This window comes from Vicia villosa, linkage group LG2 (genome assembly GCF_029867415.1).
Source record: "Vicia villosa cultivar HV-30 ecotype Madison, WI linkage group LG2, Vvil1.0, whole genome shotgun sequence".
NCBI classification, from domain to species: domain Eukaryota; kingdom Viridiplantae; phylum Streptophyta; class Magnoliopsida; order Fabales; family Fabaceae; genus Vicia; species Vicia villosa.
The window spans coordinates 101,773,705-101,781,037 of NC_081181.1; the positions used below are offsets into that span (position 1 = coordinate 101,773,705).

Consider the following 7,333-nt stretch of genomic DNA (forward strand, 5'->3'; position numbering starts at 1 on the left):
AGTGAAAAGAAGGATAGAGACGTTGGGGAATGAAGTGATTCCGTACAAAAAAGGAAAATTTGAGTGGTAGTAGGATTTGAAAGAAAGTGTATGGTAGGGTTTGAAAAGTGAGATGCATAGAATAAAGTTAGGATTTGATTTGAAAGAAAGAGATTTGAAAAGAAAGGAAGAGATTTTGAAAATAATAGAAGAGATTTTGAAAATAATAGTGTAATACGGTGAACTGACTTTTTAATAATGAAAATGTTGCGGTAAGCAAGAGTCGCCACCGACTTTTATTTTATCCAATTTTAGGAAAGGCTAAAAGAACAGGAAAAGACCTTTTAAAAAGATTTTGAGTTCGGGGGGTAAGTTATACAAAGGGAAGGTGTAAGGCACCCTTTGCATCCATGGTTATCCATGGGCTCTTAATTGCTTAGCTCACTTTGTTTGTTTGATTTGTTTGAAAAGAGCAGTGTGTAAAAAGTAAAAACTTTGTCCAAGGACTTTAGCTTGTAAATAAGCGTAGCCTTGTTTTGAAAGTATTTGAAATTGAGTTGGAAAAGTATTTTTAATTTGAATTTGAAAAGAGCGAGCAATTAGTAGCAACTACCCTAAGTTTGAAAATTCGTTCTTTTAGCTTTTCGAGGCGAAAGGATCTATCCATGCTATAAAGGGCAGGAAGTCTTTCAATTGGATGTTTAAGGGTCATCGAGTAATCGTTCGCCATAAGACTGTCCCATGCCATAAAGAGGGCATGTAGTCTAAGGGAAGGATATAATAGTCATTAATCTTTTTAGGCATCATGCGAGGATACCTTAGCAATTGGGACAATCATCATGTTTTTACCGAGGCAGCTTCGAGGGGCAGAATTGATGATAATGAACTTAGGGCAACATTTTGTTTTGCTTTAGGTATCCTCGGAATCGAGGGACTTTGACTATTTAGTACACTTAAAGGCAACAAGGCAACAGGCAACAAAGGCAACCAGAGGGATTACCCTAAAGGTGTGTGGGTGCAACAATCACGTGGTTGTATTCGAATATTTTATCTTGTTAGTGATCTAACGTTTGATTAATTAATCTTGTCACTCCCTACATTACTAACCACACAATAAGAATATTATAATATAATTTAAGTGCCTTCAAGGCCAAACAATACAACCAGTAAACAGTTACATAATAGTGGGGGAAGGGAATAAGAAACCAGCGGATCCCTTAAAAGGGTTTGACATAAGTAATAATAAACGAAGAAAAATATCAAGGTTAAGGTTTAGGGTTACCAATATCCGTAGCTTTGGCAACTCGACGAACCTTTAGCTTCGATTAATGAAGGTTGATGGGCAGAGTTTTGCCTTGAGCATGAGAAGCATTGACCCTGACCATTGGAGAATTGACAAAGGAAAAGAAAGCAGTGAGTGTAGGAGAGATTCATGGGCATTTGAAAATAGATCCTAACTGGCAAAATAAAAATTAAAATAATATTAAAACGAAATAAATAAATAACAAAGGTTTAGAAACTTAGCTTCTTGATTGGCATGGCGCGTAGTCGGAAGAATCTTGATTAACCTTGATTGATCTGGGACTGCAGACCCTGAAATGTTAGATTAATCCACGCATGCATAAGCTGTGAATGTCTGCAAAATTGTCCAATGCTCACGATGATAGTACCTCACACAAACAAGAAAATGTTAGTAACAATAGATATACAAATTGTCGAATATTTACAAGTTACATACTCAACCTAATTAAAATATAGAGGAAATATTTTGGTGTTTTTTATTTGTGAATTAATAATAAAAAAAATTATGTTAATTAACCTAAGTAAATGATTAATCTAATTACATATCTTACCTAAAAATTAATTTGATCAATCTAACTAACCAAATCTTTTTTTTGTATTTGTAATATTGAAAAATAAAATCTAAATCACCATTTTTTTTTAATTTTTAATAAGAGACTAATGAGATAGTTTTTATTGGAAATGAATAAGAAAAAATGCAACAGCATGTGGAGATACACACCCCTGTTCTTTTGACGTCACTTTTCATGAAAAGAAAATTAGAAAGATAGATAAATAAAACAATAGTAAAAAAAAAGGAAATTGAAGCAATTTTCTAAAACCACTTTTCCCAAATTCATGCTTTCTCGCTCACGCTGCGGTATCGACACAAACCACACATATCCTTTTTCCTTTATTTTTCTTAGAACAAGCAAATTGGTAATGATTCAAACAAAGCCATTAGAAAACAAATATTAACAAATAGCATCAGAACCCAAACCAAATGAAATCAATAGCAGAAACGGCATCAAGACTTACCAGCGATGAATCAACGGCGGTGGATGTGACCGGATCTAGCAGTCGGAGGCGTTTCCGATTTTGTGCTGTGCGCTCGTTTGTAGTATAACGGCATGACTATGGCGGTTCAAATCTGGATCGGGTGGGATTTGTTTTGAGTCTTCTTTCTCCAACCTGTGTTTTATTACTGCTGAAATCACATGGGAACAACAACAATAGCATGATTAGATAGTATCAATGAAAAACAAAAAAAAGTTATGGATCAATTGTTTATCGAAGCTGCGGATTAGCGATAAGATGTCGACACTGCAGATGTTGTTGTTGTGCGTGTAGCTGCTGGTGTCGGTATCGGTATCGTAAATGTTTGTTTTCGGATTCCTCAACAAGATGGTTGTACTGATAAAAGTAAAGAAAAAACAAAGACGACATACTATATTATTTTGTTACAGGTTATTGTAAGTTTATGAGTTTTGTGATGTCATGGTATTGACATGGAGGTTATTGGATGATGATTTTGTACAGGTTGTTATTGTTAACAATGAGATTTACTGTGCGAAGAACAAATTAATCGTCGTGTGCTATACGTGTGAGGGGCTGGCATAAGGGTTGAGACAAAAAATCTCTCCCAAATAAGGTCTTCGTTGTTGTTATATATACAAAAAAAAAATTAGGTTAAAAATGCATGAACCAAAACTAATTGAAATAATTCAAAGGCCCAAAATTATCTGATTAGAGACTTATGACTATATTTAATCAATTAAAAAAAAGTGTAAAATCTTTTTCAATCTTTTTATATTTTAATTTTTTTTTTTTGTGTATTTTTATGAATAAAAATGAAAAACTTAAAAAATTAATGCTTAAATAGTAAAAACGAAAATTGAATATTAAAATAATAAAAATGCAATTTTTGTGATTTTTAAATAAATAAAAATGAAATTAGAACTAAAATAAAAAACGAATAAAACGGAGAAAAGTTAGAAATGGGGATCGAGCCCGGGACCTCTCACTCTTGTACCATTTAACCCCAATTCCTTACCAACTGTGTTATGCCACTTATTCGAAATAATACGACATTTGCAAATATATGCGGGCAAATTTTGGGGTATGACAGCTGCCCCTGTTCAATTATCTTAAACCTGAAGATGTAGAGTGGTCTGTATGCCAGTCGGTATCTGAAGGTGGAAGATGATTGAACACAAGAATACCAAGAAATTTGCCCTATTTGAAGTAGGGACTCTTGTCGGAGATGGGCTTGTAGATGCCATCTGGTAGTTGTTGGAGTATGGATTGTTACGAATTTTCTGCTTTTGCTGTCTTCCCTTTTTTGAATGTTGAGGAACCGTCAAAGGTATCGACTCAAATCTGTGTTGGGTTATTAAGGCACCGTCAAAGGTATCGACTTAACTCTGAAGTATATCATTTAAGGAACCGTCAAAGGTATCGACTTAAATCTGAAGTATGTCGTTAAGGCACCGTCAAAGGTATCGACTTAACTCTGAAGTATATCATTTAAGGAATCGTCAAAGGTATCGACTTAAATCTGAAGTATGTCGTTAAGGCACCGTCAAAGGTATCGACTTAACTCTGAAGTGGATTAAGGAACCGTCAAAGGTATCGACTTAATTCTGAAAGTAGATCATTAAGGAACCGTCAAAGGTATCGACTTAAATCTGAAGTAGGTCGTTAAGGAACTGTCAAAGGTATCAACTTAACTCTGAAATGTTTGTTTGGGGATTGATCGTGTCGACATTGTTCGTAGTGGCTGAATTAGATCTAAATCCTTTGAACTATTCATGGAGGATATTCGAAACTAAGTATCAGAACTAAATCGTCGTCTTGATTATCTCTGAACTATCTTCGAAATGATTGTCAAAATTAGATCTCTGTCTTGATTGTCTCTGAACTATCTCTGGAGGAAACCCAAAATTAAGTATCAGAATTAAATCTCTGTATTGTTTATCTCTGCACTATCTTTGGAGGATATCCAAAATTAAGTATCAGAATTAAATCTCTGTCTTGATTATCTCTGAACTATCTTTGGAGGAAACCCAAAATTAAGTATCAGAATTAAATCTCTGTATTGATCATCTCTGAACTATCTTTGGAGGATATCCCAAAATTAAGTATCAGAATTAAATCTCTGTCTTGAATGAGTGTCAGAATTAAATCGTTGAATTGATTATATTTGCACTATATCTAGAAGATGTATAATTAAACTGCAAAAGAAACATTCGTTTTATGCAATGTCGTGATGCATGCGTTGTAATTTTTTTGAAATGAATGGGAGCGTATGAGACGTATGTATGTTATGAATTAACTATGATATATGATGTATGAACATAAATCTCTAGGTTGTTGCGACTCTGATGCCTGAGTTTGTTCTGAAGATACGCAGCTGGGGATTTAGGATTTCTGCTCGGGGATGATCAGTAACTTGATATACCCTGACTGGGGAGAAAAGATATGTAGCGTTGAAGGTGTGAACTCTGTTGGGATATGTTCTTGCAAAATCAGCTTTGTGGGAAGACGTGGGTGTCTTGAACGTTGCCCTTAGTATTATAGTACCTACCATTCCTGGATTTGATTAGGACACACCACTGAGTATTGATCAAGATGTCGAACTGGGCTTGTATAGATTTGCCCCAGTTGGTAGGGACCTTGGAAAGATTCGCCTCGCGAGGACTTTATGAGATGTGCACTCTGGCGTCATGCCCCTCGTAATCATAGGCCCAGGACAATGCCCCATATTGATTTACTTGGATGCATGCCCCTGATTATTTTTGGCATCCTTGAGAGATTCTCGGAATCTTGACTGGATTGCCCCAGATTGATCGGGAAATATTTTGAAACCCATTTGAGATGTATGCCTTTGACTTTTTGGCATTTGAGAGATTCTTTGAATTTTGACTGGATTGCCCCAGATTGATTGAGCAAAACGTGTCATGCCCCTTGTATTCGTAGGAGACATTGTGTCTTGGAGTAATCTTGTCTGTCGGGATAACTTTCAGTCATTAGTTGTACCCTGTGCAAGTTCTTTCTGATGCTAACATTTGAAATTATGTAGCAGAATATGCTTAATAATGAATTCATGAGATGCAATGTATATGTCTGTCTTGAGTTTTTTGAAAAACATTAAAACCAGAGATGTAAAAGTGTGTTATTTGTAAAACATGATATTTGTAACAACGTGATGTTTGTAAAAATGAAATATCGACTCAGCATTTGTGATAAACCTTAAGGAGTCAGGATACCTTTGTTGTGACAGTATGCTTTCGAACTAACCATGCTTCAGTTAGGACTTTCAAGGGTTGTAACGTGGCTTGGTTCACGGTTTAAGAAACAAAGGATAAAGGCTCAAAATTTTATTATACCCACCCCTCTTCGTGATGTTCTTCAGTCCTAAGCTCAGTTAATTCAACTTATGCATTCGGGTTCCAAGAGACTTTTGCACCTTTTGATAATGATGATGGTTCACAAGCAAAGAGCACTTTTTGAGACAGCAGTCACTTCTTCCTTTTGGTAGTTACAACATTGTGTTGTTCAGGAATTTATTGACTTCTCTTTTTTTTCATCTTTTTGATATCCCTAACTTTTGCCTGAACTGTCTATCTTGAGCTTACAGTCAGCGGGATGCCTTGATTTTTGCCTAAGTCACCTTTTTTATTTTTGACTTAGCAGGCTTTTCTTTGTATATGTTTTTTCCATCATTTTTTTTGAAAGATATTGACTGCCTTGTTTAATGATTGATGAACCATCATTGGCTTTTGATTGGTGTCTCCAACACTTCTTTGATGTGTGCGGATGAATGCTTGTAATTGAAACCTTTGTTGAAAGGTGTACTAAATGATTCCCTTGAAATAGAATGTACAGCCAAAATAACTGAGAACTACCCTGCCCCAGGTTATGATCAAGGATTTTAATTTGTTCAAGAAATAAAACTTCTACTCCTTAGGCTCAAAGGGGTTGACGAGGGATTAACATCCTTATATCTCCACTGTTTAGGAATTGAAACAATGCCTGTACATCGTCAGCATAGTCTGTTCGAAAGCATATTGTATGAGATTGCGGTATCATTTTCGTCATCCTCCCTCAAGAGGCTTACACCTTAGCAGGAGTTGAATATCACAAAAACATATGCAAGGTAAAGACATAATTTAAAATGAGTGATAGCGAAATAATTTATTCAAGACAAACATATGCAATGCACTGATGATGATTATTAAAACAGATAATGTCTATCATGATTCAAATGTTTAAACAAACAGAAGAGAAATATGCAAATGAAAGTAGATCTAATGATCCAGAAGTTCGTCCGTCTAGACCTCAATCAGTCTTGTCATGGCTAGGCATAAGAGCGGTGATCACCACAGGTGTTTCAGGAGGGTCGAATTTGATTTCTCCGTCATTCATCAGATCTTGAATCTTATTCTTTAATGTCCAGCAATTGTTTTTTGTAATGTCCAGGAATTGTTTGTGTAATGTCCAGGAATGTTGGAATGGTACGTGCATCTCTCATTGAATTTATATCCAGGGGTGGAGGTGTTAGAATTCTTAGGAGCATCCCTCAGAGTAATCAATTTGATCTTCCATAGATGTTGTAGTGCGTGAGCCAACGACGCTTAGGTGCATCTGGCTTGCGTCGTTGTTGTGGAACTGGTGTAGAAATTCAGAGTATCCGGGGTTCGAGCTTCCGGAATGTGTATCTGATAAGAATGTTTCAGAACGTCCGAGGTTCGAGCTTCCGGAATGTATATCTGATCGGAATGTTTCAGAAGTCTGGGGGTCAAGCTTCCAGAATGTTCATCTGATTGGAACTTTCAGAATGTCCGGGGTTCGAGCTTCCGGAATGTATGTCTGATCGGAATGTTTCAGAAGTCTGGGGGTCAAGCTCCCAGAATGTTCATCTGATTGGAACTTTCAGAATGTCCGGGGTTCGAGCTTCCGGAATGTATATCTGATCGGAATTTTTCAGAAGTCTGGGGGTCAAGCTTCCAGAATGTTCATCTGATTGGAACTTTCAGAATGTCCGGGGTTCGAGCTTCCGGAATGTATATCT

The 7,333-nt window shown here is 36.2% G+C and overlaps 1 long non-coding RNA gene across 1 annotated transcript; it reads right to left on the minus strand.

The window, feature by feature from the left end:
* Window positions 1–228: 228 nt before the first annotated feature.
* Window positions 229–2,993, minus strand: LOC131646539 (uncharacterized). The gene is made up of 2 exons (XR_009297513.1): window positions 2,709–2,993; window positions 229–2,467 (listed from the first exon to the last, which is right to left on the minus strand). It is a non-coding gene; the product is annotated as an uncharacterized LOC131646539 (long non-coding RNA).
* Window positions 2,994–7,333: the final 4,340 nt, after the last annotated feature.